General features: G+C 43.7%; 1 protein-coding gene and 1 long non-coding RNA gene across 3 annotated transcripts in view; one reads left to right on the top strand and one right to left on the bottom strand.

Annotated features, from left to right (window-relative positions):
• LMX1B (LIM homeobox transcription factor 1 beta) overlaps positions 1-19,128 on the top strand; it is a 252,598-nt gene that overhangs the window by 46,816 nt on the left and 186,654 nt on the right. The window lies entirely within an intron of this gene.
• The window catches only part of LOC142250650 (uncharacterized), a 58,880-nt gene continuing 52,944 nt past the window's right edge, over positions 13,193-19,128 (bottom strand). Inside the window, exons 2-3 of the long non-coding RNA XR_012725247.1 lie at positions 13,599-13,690; positions 13,193-13,413 (exon numbers count right to left, since the gene is read on the bottom strand). This is a non-coding gene — a long non-coding RNA (uncharacterized LOC142250650). The remainder of the gene's footprint in view (positions 13,414-13,598; positions 13,691-19,128) is intronic.

The following is a 19,128-nucleotide window of genomic DNA, read 5'->3' on the forward strand; positions in this document are numbered from 1 at the left end:
TTCTGCTATAAATATCTGCTCCTCACTCCTCCCTATGCCGGCTATAGCTCATACCTATGCTGACCATGTTGAAGGAGAGTGGTGGTGTATATATGTGGTGTTGTAGTTGTCGCCTCAGCTGCAGCCACTCCCTTCTACTATAAATTTCTGATATCCACTCCTCACGCCTCCCTATGTTGGCTACAGCTCATACCTATGCTGACCATGGTGAAGGAGAGCGGTGCTGCATATCTGTGCTGTTGTAGTTATAACCTCAGCTGCAACAACTCCCTTCTGCTATAAATATCTGATATCTGCTCCTCACTCCTCCCTATACCGGTTATAGCTCATACCTATGCTGACCATGTTGAAGGAAAGCGGTGGTGTATATATGTGTGTTGTAGTTGTCGCCTCAACTGCAGCCACTCCCTTCTACTATAAATTTCTGATATCCGCTCCCCATCCTCCCTATGTCGGCTACAGCTCATACCTATGCTGACCATGTTGAAGTAGAGCGGTGCTGCATATCTGTGGTGTTGTAGTTGTAACCTCAGCTGCAGCCATTCCCTTCTGCTATAAATATCTGATATCCGCTCCTCCCTATGCTGGCTATAGCTCATAGCTATACTAACCATGTTGAAGGAAAGCGATGCTGCATATCTGTGGTGTTGTAGTTATAACCTTAGCTACAGCCACTTCCTTCTGCTGTAAATATATGATATGCACTCCTCACACCTCCCTATGCTGGCTATAACTCCTACATTTGTTGACCATCTTGAAGGAGAGTGGTGCTGTATAACTGTGGTGTTGTAGTTGTAACCTCAGCTGCAGCCACTGCCTTCTGCTATAAATATCCACTCCTCACTCCTCCCTATGCCGGCTATAGCTCATACCTATGCTGACCATGTTGAAGGAGAGCAGTGCTGCATATCTGTGGTGTTGTAGTTGTAACCTCAACTACAGCCACTTCCTTCTCCTATAAATATCTGCTTCTCACTCCTCCCTATGACGGCTATAGCTCATACCTATCCTGTCCATGTTGAAGGAGCACATTGCTGCATAGCTGTGGTGTTGTTACTATTGCAGCGAAGTTTCCTACTGAAGTAACCAAGGAGTGCTTTTTATTGTGCCTTTTCCCATCCGTTTGTCTTACCTTCCTCTTGTTGTCTTATTGTAGTGGCGAGACTAGCGTCACACTGGCCCTCACTTTTGAGTTTAGTGTCAGTAAGGGCCTAGGCACGTGACTGCGCATGGGGCGAGGACTCGTTTAGGGATGTTAGGTAGTGTAGTGATCAACCTCAGGTGAGTGTTAAGGTTCCTTTCTATCCTGCTGTGATCTAACAGGTGACATAACAGGTGATCTAACCTCATGGTGACCCCATGCCCCTTTCCCTATTGCCAGGGCAAACCACTGTATTGTTTCCCAGGTGTACCCTTGTGTTGTGTTGCTTGCAGGCGTCCCTCCCCTCTCCTGCCATGACACTGCCCTGGTGTTCCTGCTGTGTTGCGTCACTCGCTGGTAGTCCTCTCATACCTTGCGTGACACCTGCAAACACATCGGGACAATTTATGAGTAAAATCACATCTGCTTTTTTATTCTCCTGGACTGATCATTCATTCTCATAGATTTTGCCATTACTGAGCTTTGAGATGACAGTTGGTGCTTTTAAAATTATATGGAGAGGGAGGAGCTAGAGGCGGAGACAATTGATTTTCCCCAATATTGAGATAGATGACAGTTGGTGCTTTTAAAATTCTATGGAGGGGGTGGAGCTTGAGGCGGAGACAAAAGACTTTCCCCATTACAGAGATAGGTGACAGTTGGTGCTTTTAAAATTCTATGGATGGGGAGGAGCTAGAGGCGGAGAAAACAGATTTTCCCCACTATTGAGATAGATGACAGTTGATGCTTTTAAAATTCTATGGATGGGGAGGAGCTAGAGGCGGAGAAAACAGATTTTCCCCACTATTGAGATAGATGACAGTTGATGCTTTTAAAATTCTATGGAGGGGGAGGAGCTAGAGGTGGAGACACCAGATTTTCCCCAATACTGAGATAGGAGATGACAGTTTGTGCTTTTAAAATTCTATGGAGGGGGAGGAGTTAGAGGTGGAGACACCAGATTTTCCCCAATACTGAGATAGGACATGACAGTTTGTGCTTTTAAAATTCTATGGAGGGGGAGGAGCTAGAGGTGGAGACAACAGATTTTCCCCAATATTGAGATAGGAGATGACAGTTGGTGCTTTTAAAATTCTATGGAGGGAGGAGCTAGAGGTGAAAACAACAGATTTTCCCTAATATTGAGATAGATGACAGTTGGTGCTTTTAAAATTCTATGGAGGGGGAGAAGCTAGAGGTGAAAACAATAGCTTTTCCCTAATATTGAGATAGATGACAGTTGGTGATTGTAAAATTCTATGGAGGAGGGAGGAGCTAGAGGCGGAGACAACAGATTTCCTTATTACTTAGATAGGAGATGACAGTTGTTGCTTTTAAAATTCTATGGAGGAGGAGGAGCTAGAGGCGGACATATGTGGCTATGTTCACATTTTTTGCTTCTTTTTCTGCAAGCAAAACCTGCTCTCTTGGCAGTATATAAGTTGCTTATAAAAAGCAGATTTTTGCTGCTTTTTTTGGTGCAGATTATGTCATTTTTCTGCAGTACATGTTTCATAAACTTAGTTATATACACCAAAAATGCATTAAAAGCATGCAGCAAAAGTGCATACAATACTTGTTTTTACACCTATGTACTATGTCTTCCTCTGTAGGATACTCATTTCCCAAAAGAACCCCTATAAAATCTTTTGCACGGGGCCTTTGTCGACTTTGAGTAGATCATGGTAAGGGAATGAATATTAAATGCCATTTTGCAGCAGTTCTGCAGAGGCTCTTCTCATCCAGGCCAGGTTTATGTTGCCGAGGATATTAGGCAGAAAATAAATTGAAGGATATCTCATGTGATTGGTGGCGTTAAGTATGTATTATCTAATTTGATTTATTTTTCTATTTAAAGGGAATCTGTCACCAGGTTTTTGCCACCTAATCTGATAGTAGTATAATGTAAGACAAAAGACCCAGATTCGGGCAATATATCACTTAGTGGGCTGCTTGCTGTAGTTTAGATCAAATCACAGTTTTATTTAAAGGAGATTATCATTATATGACTAAAAAATCTGTTCCATATTCATGAGCTGTGTATAAGCACGCCCCTACTAATGATTGGCAGCTTTCTGCCTATGCACAGTGCACACAGAGCTCTCAATCGGTGGTGTGGGCAGCATTCAGAGAAAAGGTAGATCTGCAGCAGATAAAAAAAAGGATTTTATCAAAACTGCAGTATACAGCCGAGTAAGTGACACATAGCTGGAATCAGGGTCTCTGCCCCTACATCATGGTGCTATCAGATGGGGAAGCAAAAACCTAGCGTAAAATTCCCTTTATAAGACAAGGCTCAAAATCTACTTGGATGACCAAACCAGTGTTGATCAGGTTCAAGGACAGGAAGACCCTGCCTCTGACTTGGACAGGACAAACCTGCCTCTCACTTGTAGAGGACGACCCTGCCTCTGACTTGGACAGAACGACCCTGCCTCTGACTTGGACAGATCGACCCTGCCTCTGACTTGAGCGGGATGACCCTGCCTCTGACAAATCGACCCTGCCTCTGACTTGAGCAGGATGACCCTGCCTCTGACTTGGACAGGATGACCCTGCCTCTGACTTGGACAGATCGACCCTGCCTCTGACTTGAGCAGGATGACCCTGCCTCTGACTTGAGCAGGATGACCCTGCCTCTGACTTGAGCAGGATGACCCTGCCTCTGACTTGGACAGATCGACCCTGCCTCTGACTTGAGTGGGATAACCTTGCCTCTGACTTGGACAGATCGACCCTGCCTCTGACTTGAGCAGGATGACCCTGCCTCTGACTTGGACAAATCGACCCTGCCTCTGACTTGAGCAGGATGACCCTGCCTCTGACTTGGACAGGATGACCCTGCCTCTGACTTGGACAGATCGACCTTGCCTCTGACTTGAGCAGGATGCCCTGCCTCTGACTTGAGCGGGATGACCCTGCCTCTGACTTGGACAGATCGACCCTGCCTCTGACTTGGACAGATCGACACTACCTCTGACTTGGACAGGATGACCCTGCCTCTGACTTGGACAGATCGACCCTGCCTCTGACTTGAGCAGGATGACCCTGCCTCTGACTTGGACAAATCGACCCTGCCTCTGACTTGAGCAGGATGACCCTGCCTCTGACTTGGACAGATCGACCCTGCCTCTGACTTGAGCAGGATGCCCTGCCTCTGACTTGAGCGGGATGACCCTGCCTCTGACTTGGACAGATCGACCCTGCCTCTGACTTGAGCAGGATGACCCTGCCTCTGACTTGGACAGGATGACCCTGCCTCTGACTTGTACAGAACAACCCTGCCTCTGACTTGAGCAGGATGACCCTGCCTCTGACTTGGACAGATCTACCCTGCTTCTAACTTGGACAGTACGACCCTGCCCCAGACTTGAACAGAACGACCCTGCCTCTGACTTGGACAGGACAACCCTGCCTCTGACCTGGACAGGACGACCCTGCCTCTGACTTGGACAGTACGACCCTGCCCCAGACTTGAACAGGATGACCCTGCCTCTGACTTGGACAGGACAACCCTGCCTCTGACGTGGACAGGACGACCCTGCCTCTGACTTGGACAGTACGACCCTGCCCCAGACTTGAACAGAACGACCCTGCCTCTGACTTGGACAGGACAACCCTGCCTCTGACCTGGACAGGATGACCCTGCCTCTGACTTGGACAGTACAACCCTGCCTCTGACTTGAACAAGACGACCCTGCCTTTGACTTGAACAGGATGACCCTGTCTCCGACTTGGACAGGATGACCCTGCCTCTGACTTGAACAGGAAGACCCTGCCTCTTACTTGGACAGGAAGACCCTGCCTCTTACTTGGACAGGATGACCCTGCTTTCAACTTGAACAGGACGACCCTGACTTTGACCCTGCCAAGGGAGTGGATGCTATACTTACCTTGCACCTGGTTTGTGACATGCCCAGTTATTTCTTACTAGGTTCCAGGATGTTAGAGGTTGAGTTGCTATTTTTGTAAATGAAAGGAGGATTAGAATTTAGCCTGTTTCCTCTTCTCCTTGGAATTGCCCCAAGGATTTATACTGGAGAAGTCTAAGCCAATTCTGCGTGCCCATTGGGCTCGGTGCTAAGATGTCAACTCAGCCAGTAAATTGTGCAGTTCAGTAGGAGTTATTCTTGCTATCTGCAGGAATTACAGTAGAAGAAGTAAATTGGGTCACTTGTGTGAATGCAGCTTGAGCAATTCTATTTTTGCTCCGGGCACGTCTTACTGGTTGCGGTAGATTATTTGAATAAATTGTCTTACATTGTGGTAGTCATTCACATTTTGTAGTTTTCCGACAACCGTCCAGTAATTTTGTCATTCAGATACATTACGCATTTTCAGTTCAGTGCCAAGAACAATATATATTTACGAGAACCACAAACTATAACATAGGGAATTGCTTAACTAGCAACGGCTTAAAGTTCTTGCTCTTGTTTTATTCCCGCTGCTCCTGTGAGTAATCGTTTTGTTTTTTAAATAGGGAACTTTTCATTTATTGCTAATTTTTATGGTCTTTCCAAGGAAGCATGGCTTCCTGGCTCCTCTGGGGCGTGTCTTCTGCTCTGCATTATTACCCTATGAGTCACGCCCCCTAGGAAAAGGACATAAGTATCACTAAATAAAAAAACAACATATCTCTGGAACTGTATAGCAGATTTTAACAAAACAAAAAACAGAATACTCTTGGGAACGGCGGGAATAAAATAAGAGAAAATACTGAGCATTTTTGACTTGGTGAGAGGTCCTCTTTTAAGAGCCCAAATAATGCAGTATAGGGCTTGTATAATATTACTACTCATAGTAATTTACTGATATTTAATCCTGAGAGCTGTGATGCTCACTTCCAGTGTAAGGGCAGCGAGCGGGGCTAGTGAATCCACTGGACCACAGGGGGGACCTGGGCTTAACCTTAAGTGGGAGGGGCTTAACTAAGCGCCCACTGTGAGGCAGACACCAGGTACAACTAACAGGGAAGTGACCGGGGCTGTGGCAGGTGACCCCTAGGGCAAGTGATGTAGTCAGGTATAGGCGGGATGACTGAGGCAGGCCGGATAGGTGGGTATGGACTGGAATGGTGGGCACGGCAGAGATAGGCAGGTATGGGAAAGCAGACTCAGGTGACGGACACAGAGATAACAGGACCTGACAACTAGATAGCAGACTGACTAACTGAATGTGTTGCTCAGTCACCTACCCTAATGGGTGGGTGCCTTAAATACACATCCATAGGCTGAGAGGCATTTCCGGGTAATGGCACGCCGGCCTTTTAAGAGGAGGACTGGAGTGCGTGCGCGCGTCTTAGGTGCACTCCTGGGAACTCTGTATGGCATGTACAGGGCCCGGAACAGGAAGGAGGCAGCAGCACACGTGGATGGCTGGGGAAGTGCCGAGAGGACATGACCCGGCCGGGGTGGTAAGTCGGCATCTCTGCAGAGACGATGGCGCTACAGGTGCCTTTAATCCTGTCGTTCTAGTTGTCAAGTGGCCATTAGGAAATGAGTGCCTTATGCAATTGCCTAGTTCGCCATCCCCTCAAACTTCTCATGAATATGGCTCCAAGTACAGGTATTACCACCCAGTTTATTAAGGTACCTGAATGACAAAAGATATTCGGGGATGAGGTTATATATCACTGTATTGCGGGAAATAGGGCTGACATTATCTACATTAGGTGCAATGATGACCATGTTGGCTGTTACCCAAAACGAGACTTATCCAATGAACCACTATCCATATATACTGTGTATATATATATATATATATATATATATATATATATATATATATACTACAATGGTGGACTTCTCCTGGCACCGATCTACGTGTGTATATTCTTCCTCTCCGCAGTATTCTGCGTTCACTGTTTTCTTGCCCGGGGAGCTTTATTTACTAGAGGAAACGATTTGGGAGTATGTTAAGGACAAACACACACTAAAGAAAATCTCATTATATATACAAGTGTGCGCAATGTCTGCTTATTGGTAGTCCTCCAGGAGAAGAGCAAATATACTTTAGATACAACATTAACCATTTCACTTATAGTATCCAGACCCCATCGGGCTAATGAGGCCTTCACTTTCCCATGACTCCGAAGTCCCACAAGAAAAAAGACGAAGCGTCTGTTTCTCAGCATAAATGTGAGGTTATGGTAAATATTATCCTCATCTGCTTTTATAACTGAAAAATGAAAGGCAGACAGGGCTTAAATAAAATCAGCAGCCAGGGGAACAAGGAGCTCAAGAGGATTAGACCCAGAGGTCACGTTCCAGCATTGATGCTTCTGCCCAAGACATGACGTCGAGGGGATAAACTGGGGCCACCAGCCATTGTGACAACCCTAGACATCCCACATACTATATACACACTTTGGTCTTGTGTAACTGAGACTTGTCTGAAAAGGGGTTGCCCATAGTTAGAAAAGCATGGCTTGTTCCTTCCAAAAGCACATATTGGCATAAAAGTAGTTTTGGAAGAAAGAAACCATGTTTTCCCAGTCCTGGACAACAAGTTTAAGGGGAACCTGATGGTAGATTCATGCTGCCCGACTCATGATTGATAAGTCTCTCTCCATACACACACATATGGAGAAACGGGTCAGTCAAGGGAAGCAGGGCAGGGAGAAGCCTTCAGAAACCTAAGATGCAAAGTCCAAAGAATCGGAAGAGAGAGTATCCAAGTAAAACCTACATGGAAGTCAGACTCTGATTCACGCAACTGTTGTTTGGGCAGCATGAATCTCGTGTTAGGCTCCCTTTATCGAGAGCTACATACTTCCCAACTTGTTTGTCCCCATTTTGGGACATTTTAAGCTTCACCCTAATATGTCCACAAAAAGTGCAGAAATGCTCACCTGTCGATGAAGGTTGGACAAGATGGACCTAGGTCTTTTTTTCAACCTATGTAACTATTGTGACTTAAGCCCGCTTTACACGCTGCAGTGTATATTACAATGTGTCGGTGGGGTCACGTCGTAAGTGACGCACATCCGGCATCGTAAGGTACATTGTAGTGTGCAACAGCTACGTGCGATTGCGATTGAACGGTAAAACGTTCATCGCATGCACATCGTTCATTTATCTAGAATTGAACGTGAGATTGTTCATCGTACCCGGGGTAGCACACATCGCATTGTGTGACACCCCGGGAACGATGAACAGATCTTACCTGCGTCCTGCGGCTCCCGGCCAGCAATGCGGAAGGAAGGAGGTGGGCGGGATGTTTACTTCCCGCTCAGCTCCGCCCCTCCGCTTCTATTGGCCGGCTGCTGCGTGACGTCGCTGTGATGCCGAACGTCCCTCCCACTCCAGGAAGTGGACGTTCGCCGCCCACAGCGAGGTCATATGGACGGGTAAGTACGTGTGACGGGGGTTAATCGTTTGTGCGGCACATTCAACAAATTGAACGTGCCACACATACGCTGGGGGCGGTTACGATCGCATACGATATCGTATGCTCGATCGTAAGGTGTAAAGCAGGCTTTAGTTTGATGGAGAATTCTTCCAAACATTTGCCGAAAACATCAGCCCATTTTATTTATTTTTTTAAGGAGGTTTGGAGTAACAAAACAGCCACCAAAGCAGCTTTTACAGGGAAGAGTGGATGAAAGCTGGGGATACAAGGGCATTTGCCCGTTTCTGTTAACCATTTCTTGGGGAAGAGTAGGATTGTGCCACTGGCCTTAAACCCATTCCTTCTTAGAGTTTTAGCTACTGTAGAAAAAAGGAGCCTTACATTGCCCATGGAGACGGGAATGAGGTCAACCTATCTTCTCCGATGCATGTAGGTTAGCATTGAATAGACTTTTCCAAAAATTGGACAAAACATGAGGTCTTTTTATTCTTTTTTTTAGGAGGCTTTGAGTAACCAAAACAGCCACCAAACCAGCTTTTGCAGGGATGGGTGGATGGCAGCTGGGGTGCAAGGGTGTTTGCTCCTTTCTTTTAATAATTTCTTAGAGAAGAGTAGGATTTATCAACTGGCCTTAAACCCATTCCTTCCAAGAGTTTTAGCTCCTCTAGAAAAAAGCAGCCTTACATTACCCATAGAGACGGGTATGAAGTCAACCTATCTTCTCCGATGCATGGTTAGCATTGATTGTAGACGTTTCCAAAAATTGGAGAAAACATCAGATCTTTTTATTTTTTTTCGGGAGGTTTTGAGTAACCAAAACAACCACCAAACCAGCTTTCACAGTTAAGGGTGGATGGGAACTGGGGGTGCAAGGGTGTTTGCCCCTTTCTTTTAATCATTCCTTGGAGAAGAGTAGATTGTGCACCCATTCCTTCCTAGAGTTTTAGATCCTGTAGAAAAAAGGAGCCTTACACTGCCCATGGAGAAAGGCCAACCCATCTTCTCCGATACATGTAGGTTAGCATTGATTGTAGACATGAAAAAGGATTTTTTTGGCAACCGGAGATGGAATTTATCTGGGGCAGTGATGACTATGACATTGATATGTTTTGTCGGAGAGGAGTCTTGACGTACGTTTGATTGAAATTCTTCGTAATGGCCCCTTCTCCCCATTATACGCCATCCTTTGAAACGGCGATGCTTGCTTTGATACTCAGTCCTACTTGGCCTTGAATCGTACCACCTCAAAGAGCTGTAGACAAACAGGATTTGGCGCATACTGTAGTATTACTTTCACATTGCTATCCAGAAACCTGCTGGGATTGTGAGCTTTGCGGTTGGACCAGATCTAAACAGCTGAGCAGGAATCTCTGGCATAACCTGGAGCTGTGAATATTCGAGAGCCAAAACTCCATCAAGTCTCACAGACTGACGCCCATGGTACTGGAACACTGACCATAGTGAAAATAGATATTGACTCCAGGTCATTTGGACTTTTTCTTGCTCCTTTTTTTACTTTACTTTTTTAACTCTTTGGAGGGCCTGAAGAAATAGCATTTCTTTGATATAGTCCTATTAAAATCATCATTAATTCATATGAGGATTCATAGGACAACCACTATGGAATATGAACCCACCATGACACATCTAGGGTCTAATACTTATCTGCGTTCTCAAATGGGAGATGAGACATTTATTCATGAAGGATCCACACTTACGTTTTACGTCTTGTTCTTTCAATAGAGTGACCATAATTTGGAGGCCAACTTGTCCCGGCCGAGGATAGAAGCTATATCAGTCGTACAGTACAACTCAAAGGGAAGAGGAAAGTAATGCCCTACCGCTAGGGAAAGGGAGGAAGTGGTGACCTCTGACAGCAACCTGTAGCTCTCCCTCATTACCCTTACCAACCCTATACAGGTTCTGCACCTGTCGCTGAGCAGGAATATCTCACCGTAGGCAAGTCCTGATTTGGGCACAAAAGTAAGGATGGCTCCACTAATACTAAGAGAGACAAAAGAAAACAATAAAGGGGAAACACAAATGCTACCACCTAATCCCAGGTAGAAAGCAAATAGTCAATCACTTATCTTAGGAGCAGCAACCACAGAAGTCTCTGGAACAACAAGAGGAGACGACCGCTGCAGACCACAGCCAGGAACAACTATAAACAGCACTCAAACCACCCCAGGGTGAGGTTTATAAAGGAAGTCAGAGGATGGCAACTGAGAGCAAAAACTGACAGTTTCCCAGGGTCTTAGAGTCCGCTGCTTTAGAAACAGGGAACTGTCAGATAATAACACGTACTGTCAATCTATGGGATTTTCTAACACTTGATGCCACTGGATTGTCAGCTGGCCGTGTTACATTCGTGACACAACTCTTAGCACACAAAGGTGACCTTGTTTTTTGGGATCAATGTGGTTCCCAATATTTTGACGACTGCCACCACAGTTCCACTGCGTATCTCACAACCAATTAACGTGACCATTACTTTTGACCTATATTTTTCAACAGTTTCCATATATTATTTCCCCTCTTTTTAAAAAAAAAAATAAAAAAATAAATCTCTAAAATGGAAATTAAAGGGGTTTTCTGTTTCTGGTCAATCCCAACTTGTTGGAAGATTCAATCAACAACGAGGTTTATCCTTCTGTTGCGACCAACATTATTCTCTAGGAAAATTCAGTTTAGGCTCTAGGCAGTTCAGTTTCCCTGTAGCACCTCCACAGGAAATATTAGGTATTACACACATTCAAATCAATTGGATATCTGGGTAATACAAGACGGGACGGGGCCTCTACAATCAGAGATAAAGGTAAAACCTCTCAAATCTTTGGCCAAGGGGGTAAGGACCCCATATCTTATGTTCTATCTTGGTACCATCAATAATAAATCTTTCATATGACCTTAATTGTAGTAAAAATAATATCTTTGAAGATAATATATCATTTTTACTTTCTAAATACTAAAAATCCCATAGTTGGCATACTGTACATTACCGTAGATATTTGACAAGATGGCCAAAGAGGGGCCCGATTTATCAATTGCATTTTTTTAAGCTTCTTTTTTTCTCTTTATTTGTGTCAAATTGTTCAAAATGCCTCATGTAATTCATGAATTTTGGGCAAAAGCAGAAAAAATGCTATTTATTTTTGTCTTTTACCTTTTTTGGTGCCTTTTTAGAGCAAAAAGTTTGCATGTCCTCCTAAAATAATGCATGAAAAAATGGCATATATAAAATTATTTCCGGGGACGAGGACTGGAGGACATTTGCGCAAAAGTTTTGAAACTTTTTATAAAGTTTGAAATGGTCAATTATCTGTTAACACAACCCCTCCCCAATGGTGAACATAGAAAAAAAACCCCAAGAGAACAGATAAAAATAGAATTAAAAAAAAAATATATATAAAAGAAATTCATAGCTAATAAAGTCTGAAAACACCAAATTAAATAAATTAAATAAAAATAAAATCTAATATATATAAAGCTGAGTGTGTGTATGTATGTATGTATGTATGTGTGTGTGTGTGTATGTCCGCTAAAGGAATTTGCACCGTTGCATTTACAATCATAACATTTTGCACAGACACCCCATGTGACTCAGGGAATGTTATAGACTATGTTTTGACGGGAAAATTTGACCCTGCGCTTTACAGTTACTCTCCAAAAATCCTGCTTCCATTGAAGTGAATGGAGCTGCGAGCTATTAGGTTATTAATAGGAGCTATAATTGGTTGGTATAGGAACAAAGGACATTTATAGCATAAGAAGCTTATGTGTGAGGTAAGATGATGTCGATGGGGAGACAGACAGAGAGAGACAAACAGAAGAGACAGACAGACAGGGAAAGAGACTGATAGAGAGAGACAGACAGTCAAAGAAACAGACTGAGACAGACAGACACAGACAGACAGGGAAAGAGACAGACGGGGAAAGAGACAGATGGGGAAAGAGACAGAGACAAGGAAAAAGACAGAGACAGACGGGGAAAGAGACAGACAGGGAAAGAGACAGAGAGAGGGAAAGAGACAGATGGGGAACGAGACAGACCAGGAATGAGACAAACGGGGAAAGAGACTGACAGACAGATAGAGACAGACAGACGCAGAGATAGAGACAGACACAGAGATAGAGACAGACAGAGAGACTGATACAGAAACATTTAGAGAGACTGATACAGACATTAGAAACAGACAGACACAGACTGGGAGAGAGACAGAGAGACAGTTACTATCCCGGGCAACGTCCCGGGTACTACAGCTAGTATACTAAATAAAGTCTGAAAACACCAAACAAATAAATAAATAAATAATTAAAATAAAATAAAATCTGAAAACATCGAATAAAATAAAATAGAGTCTGAAAACACCAAATAAAATAAATAAAATTAAAGAAATAAAATAAAGTCTGAAAACACCAAATATAATAAATAAATAAAATAGAGTCTGAAAACACCAAATAAAATAAATAAAATAAATAAAAGAAAGTCTGAAAACACCAAATATAATAAATAAAATAAAATAGATAAAAAAAAGTCTGAAAAGACCAAGAAAACAAACAAAAAAGGCACAAATGCAATAATCGAAGAACTTTTTTTTTTTTTTTTAAAAACTCTATTGGTTTCTTGACATTAAGACACGTTCCTTTCTTGTATGGAGCTGTATACATGTAGCTTGCGTCATCTTGGTCACCCTCTTAATGTAGGCTTAAATTCTGTCCTTCTGGATGTCACGGAGGTCTTAAAGAAAACTGAGATGTTGTTTGGAGACACTGAATATTTTTTAAGATTGGGTTTCACCCCTGCCCCTTCTCCTGACTACTAAGTCTGAGTTGATTTGTGTTCGGTCTGTGACCCTGTGGAGCATCAAACAGGATGGAATGAAAACACTGAAGAGCCTCACACTGCTCGTGTGGGTGACCTACAGAAAGATAATGCAGATGTTTCAGATCAGGAAAAATAGGAATATTACTCAATCTTTCTATACACTGGTATCACAGAGGGAAAGATTCACTTGAAGGCTTTTATTCTTGTATTATGATCCTATTTTGTTCAAGTTTCCAAGTTGTATTGGGTAGAAAATTCTACCCCATTCTCCACGTCTACCTTAAATGATCCAGGAGGACGTCCAATGAAGACGGGTAGCGTTCTGGCACATGGAGTCGATGACTGAAGCTCTCTTTCACTGCCACCAGTTCCTTAAAGACCACAGAAAGCAACTGAGATGAGAAATATTTCAGTATAATAAAGTGAGCTATTAAGAGGGCTATGGTTAGATTTAAGGCTAGAGCTACTTCAAGGGCTAGGGTTAGATGTAAGGCTAGAGCTATTTTGAGGGTTAGGGTTACATTTTAGGCTAGAGCTACTACAAGGGATAGGGTTAGATTTAAGGCTAGAGCTATTACGAAGGGTAGGGTTAAATTTAAGGTTAGAGCTATTACGAGGACTAGGGTTAGATTTAAGGCTAGAGCTATTATAAGGCTAGGGTTAGATTTAAGGCTAGAGCTATTATAAGGGCTAGGGTTAGATTTAAGGCTAGAGCTATTATAAGGGCTAGGGTTAGATTTAAGGCTAGAGCTATCATAAGGGCTAGGGTTAGATTTAAGGCTAGAGCTATTATAATGTCTAGGGTTAAATTTAAGGCTGGAGCTATTATGAGGGCTAGGGTTAGATGTAAGGCTAGAGCTATTACAAGGGCTAGGGTTAGATTTCAGGCTAGAGCTACTATGAGGGCTAGGGTTATATTTAAGGCTAGAGCTATTATAAGGGCTAGGGTTAGATTTAAGGCTAGAGCTATTATAAGGCTAGGGTTAGATTTAAGGCTAGAGCTATTATAAGGGCTAGGGTTAAATTTAAGGCTGGAGCTATTATGAGGGCTAGGGTTAGATGTAAGGCTAGAGCTATTACAAGGGCTAGGGTTAGATTTCAGGCTAGAGCTACTATGAGGGCTAGGGTTATATTTAAGGCTAGAGCTATTATAAGGGCTAGGGTTAGATTTAAGGCTAGAGCTATTATAAGGCTAGGGTTAGATTTAAGGCTAGAGCTATTATAAGGGCTAGGGTTAGATTTAAGGCTAGAGCTATTATAAGGGCTAGGGTTAGATTTAAGGCTAGAGCTATTATAATGGCTAGGGTTAGATTTAAGGCTAGAGCTATTATAATGTCTAGGGTTAAATTTAAGGCTGGAGCTATTATGAGGGCTAGGGTTAGATGTAAGGCTAGAGCTATTACAAGGGCTAGGGTTAGATTTCAGGCTAGAGCTACTATGAGGGCTAGGGTTATATTTAAGGCTAGAGCTATTATAAGGGCTAGGGTTAGATTTAAGGCTAGAGCTATCATAAGGGCTAGGGTTAGATTTAAGGCTAGAGCTATTATAATGTCTAGGGTTAAATTTAAGGCTGGAGCTATTATGAGGGCTAGGGTTAGATGTAAGGCTAGAGCTATTACAAGGGCTAGGGTTAGATTTCAGGCTAGAGCTACTATGAGGGCTAGGGTTATATTTAAGGCTAGAGCTATTATAAGGGCTAGGGTTAGATTTAAGGCTAGAGCTATTATAAGGCTAGGGTTAGATTTAAGGCTAGAGCTATTATAAGGGCTAGGGTTAGATTTAAGGCTAGAGCTATTATAAGGGCTAGGGTTAGATTTAAGGCTAGAGCTATTATAATGGCTAGGGTTAGATTTAAGGCTAGAGCTATTATAATGTCTAGGGTTAAATTTAAGGCTGGAGCTATTATGAGGGCTAGGGTTAGATGTAAGGCTAGAGCTATTACAAGGGCTAGGGTTAGATTTCAGGCTAGAGCTACTATGAGGGCTAGGGTTATATTTAAGGCTAGAGCTATTATAAGGGCTAGGGTTAGATTTAAGGCTAGAGCTATTATAAGGGCTAGGGTTAGATTTAAGACTAGAGCTATTACGAGGGTTAGGGTAAGATTTAAGGCTAGAACTTTTATGAGGGCTAGGTTTAGATTTAGAGCTTTTACGTGGGCTAGGGTTAGATTTAAGGATAGCACTATTACAAGAGTTAGGATTAGATTTAAGGCTTGATCTATTATGAGGGCTAGGGTTACATTTAAGGCTAGAGCTATTACAAGGGCTAGGGTTAAGCCTGCTTTACATGGTACGATCGATTGTGCGATTTCTCAATCGATCGTACCCGCCCCCGTCCTTTCTGCGTCACGGGCAAATCGCTGCCCGTGTCGCACAAAGTCAGTAACCCCCGTCACACATACTTACCTCTCGTGCGACCTCGCTGTGGGCGGCGAACGTCCACTTCCTGAAGTGGGAGGGACGTTCGGCGTCACAGCGACGTCACACGGCCACCGGCCAATAGAAGCGGAGGGGCGGAGATGAGCAGGATGTAAACATCCCGCCCACCTCCTTCCTTCCACATAGAGCCGGCGGCAGCCGCGGGAGGCAGGTGAGCTGGTCATCGTTCCCGTGGTGTCACATGGAGCGGCGTGTGCCACCACGGAAACGATGATCAACCAAATTAAACGATATTATGGAACCTAACGAGCAGTACCCGACTCACGATTTGTGAGCGATACTGCGTCGCTAGGAGGTGTCACACAGGCCGGCATCGCCAGCGATGCCGGATGTGCGTCACAAAAACCGTGACCCCGACGATCTATCGCACGATAGATTGTCTGGTGTAAAGCAGCCTTTAGATTTAAGGCTACAGCTATTGCGAGGGCCAGGGTTAGATTTAAGGCTAGAGATATTTTGAGGGTTAGGGCTAGATTTAAAGCTAGAGCTATTACAAGGGCTAGGGTTAGATTTAAGTCTAGAGCTATTACGAGGACTAGGGTTAGATTTAAGGCTAGAGCTATTATAAGGCTAGGGTTAGATTTAAGGCTAGAGCTATTATAAGGGCTAGGGTTAGATTTAAGGCTAGAGCTATTATAAGGGCTAGGGTTAGATTTAAGGCTAGAGCTATCATAAGGGCTAGGGTTAGATTTAAGGCTAGAGCTATTATAATGTCTAGGGTTAAATTTAAGGCTGGAGCTATTATGAGGGCTAGGGTTAGATTTAAGACTAGAGCTATTACGAGGGCTAGGGTTTGATTTAAGGCTAGAGCTATTATAATGGCTAGGGTTAGATTTAAGACTAGAGCTATTACGAGGGCTAGGGTAAGATTTAAGGCTAGAACTTTTATGAGGGCTAGGTTTAGATTTAGAGCTTTTACGTGGGCTAGTGTTAGATTTAAGGATAGCACTATTACAAGAGTTAGGATTAGATTTAAGGCTTGATCTATTATGAGGGCTAGGGTTACATTTAAGGCTAGAGCTATTACAAGGGCTAGGGTTAGATTTAAGGCTACAGCTATTGCGAGGGCCAGGGTTAGATTTAAGGCTAGATATATTTTGAGGGTTAGGGCTAGATTTAAAGCTAGAGCTATTACAAGGGCTAGGGTTAGATTTAAGTCTAGAGCTTTTACGTGGGCTAGAGTTAGATTTAAGGCTAGAGCTATTACGAGGTCTAGGATTAAATTTAAGGCTAGAGCTATTAAAAGGGCTAGGGTTAGATTTAAGGCTTCAGCTATTGCGAGGGCCAGGGTTAGATTTAAGTTTAGAACTATTAAGAGGGCTAGGGTTAGATTTAGGGCTAGAGCTATTACGAAGGTTAGTGTTAGATTTAGGGCTAGATCTATTATGAAGGCTAGGGTTAGATTTAAGCCTAGAGATATAACGAGGGCTAGGGTTAGATTTAAGGTTTGAACTATTACGAGGGCTAGGTTTAGAATTAGGGCTAGAGCTATTTCGAGGGCTAGGGTTAAATTTAAACTCTAGAGGCATTACGAGGGCTAGGGTTAGGGCTAGAGATCCGTTAATAAAATGGTAACAAAGCAAAATACCCACAAAAAAAATAGTAATAAATATGTAAAAGTAAAAAAAATTCTATAATAGTTTAGAACTTTCAGTTTTTTAAATTTATTGTCAGATTTCAGAAAAAAAACAAGAATTATTAATTCCGTATTTTCTTAAAATACAATACATGTACTTTGAAACTAAGGGTTGACAAAGGTCCATGGGTTGGGGAAAAGTACTTGCCAAGTGTTGGCAAACCACAGGATCCCAATTTTCGGTAAACCACGAATGTTCCATTATTCAGTGTTGTATACAACCTTTAGAAATTGCATTTTATCATTGGTGCTATTTTTCAGATTTCTGCACAGTACCAGGTTGGTGGTGTCACAGCACAGAGAAAAATCTGTGATATAGTTAGCATTGGGGCATTTTCTTTTATAGATTTGGTTGGGGCACTAAGGGGTGCTTCACACACAGCGAGCTCGCTGCCGAGATCGCTGCTGAGTCACGCTTTTTGTGACGCAGCAGTGACCTCATTAGCGATCTCGCTGTGTGTGACACTGAGCAGCGATCTGGCCCCTGCTGCGAGATCGCTGCTCGTTACACACAGCCCTGGTTCGTTTTCTTCAAAGCCGCTCTCCTGCTGTGACACACAGATCGCTGTGTGTGACAGCGAGAGAGCGACAAATGAAGCAAGCAGGGAGCAGGAGCCGGCGTCTGACAGCTGAGGTAAGCTGTATCCAAGATAAACATCGGGTAACCAAGGTGGTTACCCGATATTTACCTTAGTTACCAGCCTCTGCAGCTCTCACGCTGCCTGTGCTGCCGGCTCCGGCTCTCTGCACATGTAGCTGCTGTACACATCGGGTTAATTAACCCGATGTGTACAGCAGCTAGGAGAGCAAGGAGCCAGCGCTAAGCAGTGTGCGCGGCTCCCTGCTCTCTGCACATGTAGCTGCATTACACATCGGGTTAATTAACCCGATGTGTAATGCAGCTAGGAGAGCAAGGAGCCAGCGCTCTGTGTGCGCGGCTCCCTGCTCCCTGCTCACACTGGTAACTAATGTAAACATCGGGTAACCATACCCGATGTTTACCTTAGTTACCAGTCTCCGCAGCTTCCAGACGGCGGCTCCGTGCAAGCGCAACGTCGCTTGCACGTCGCTGCTGGCTGGGGGCTGTTCAGTGGTCGCTGGTGAGATCTGCCTGTTTGACAGCTCACCAGCGACCATGTAGCGATGCAGCAGCGATCCTGACCAGGTCAGATCGCTGGTCGGATCGCTGCTGCATCGCTAAGTGTGAAGGTACCCTAAGAGTCATACTCCAACAAGTAAGATAGTAATTGGATATCCCCTTAAAGGATAAGCTATCACCAAGGTGTAAACATCTGTAATGATACAGAATCTTCTATGGCTTATAGAAGAGAAACAATTAGATGTACAGAGATGCAATCACATCCCAGAATGACCTTTTATGCCATAACTCGTGTTAAGATCAGCAAAGATTAAAACTTCTTTATATTCTCACCCGCGGTGTTACATATCCCATAGACGTGAAACATGTCTTCCTGCTGCAGATCGCTCTGACTCCAGGCTTAGTCAAGTCTCTGTTTTGGATTGAGGAAAACTTGGCTGTGGTGACAGCATTCATCAGAAACATGCACATACTGAGATAATAGATTTCAGGACACTGCAGAGGAAAAGGAGCTTAAAGCTCTGCCCTTTTACTGTGTAATTCCGCCATTGATTCATGAATAGATGCGTTATCATATGACACCTAAAGTGATAGCCACCTTTTCCGTCAAAGCATCCCGCTCCAAAATGTTTACTT

This window comes from Anomaloglossus baeobatrachus, chromosome 9, assembly GCF_048569485.1.
Source record: "Anomaloglossus baeobatrachus isolate aAnoBae1 chromosome 9, aAnoBae1.hap1, whole genome shotgun sequence".
Classification (NCBI taxonomy): domain Eukaryota; kingdom Metazoa; phylum Chordata; class Amphibia; order Anura; family Aromobatidae; genus Anomaloglossus; species Anomaloglossus baeobatrachus.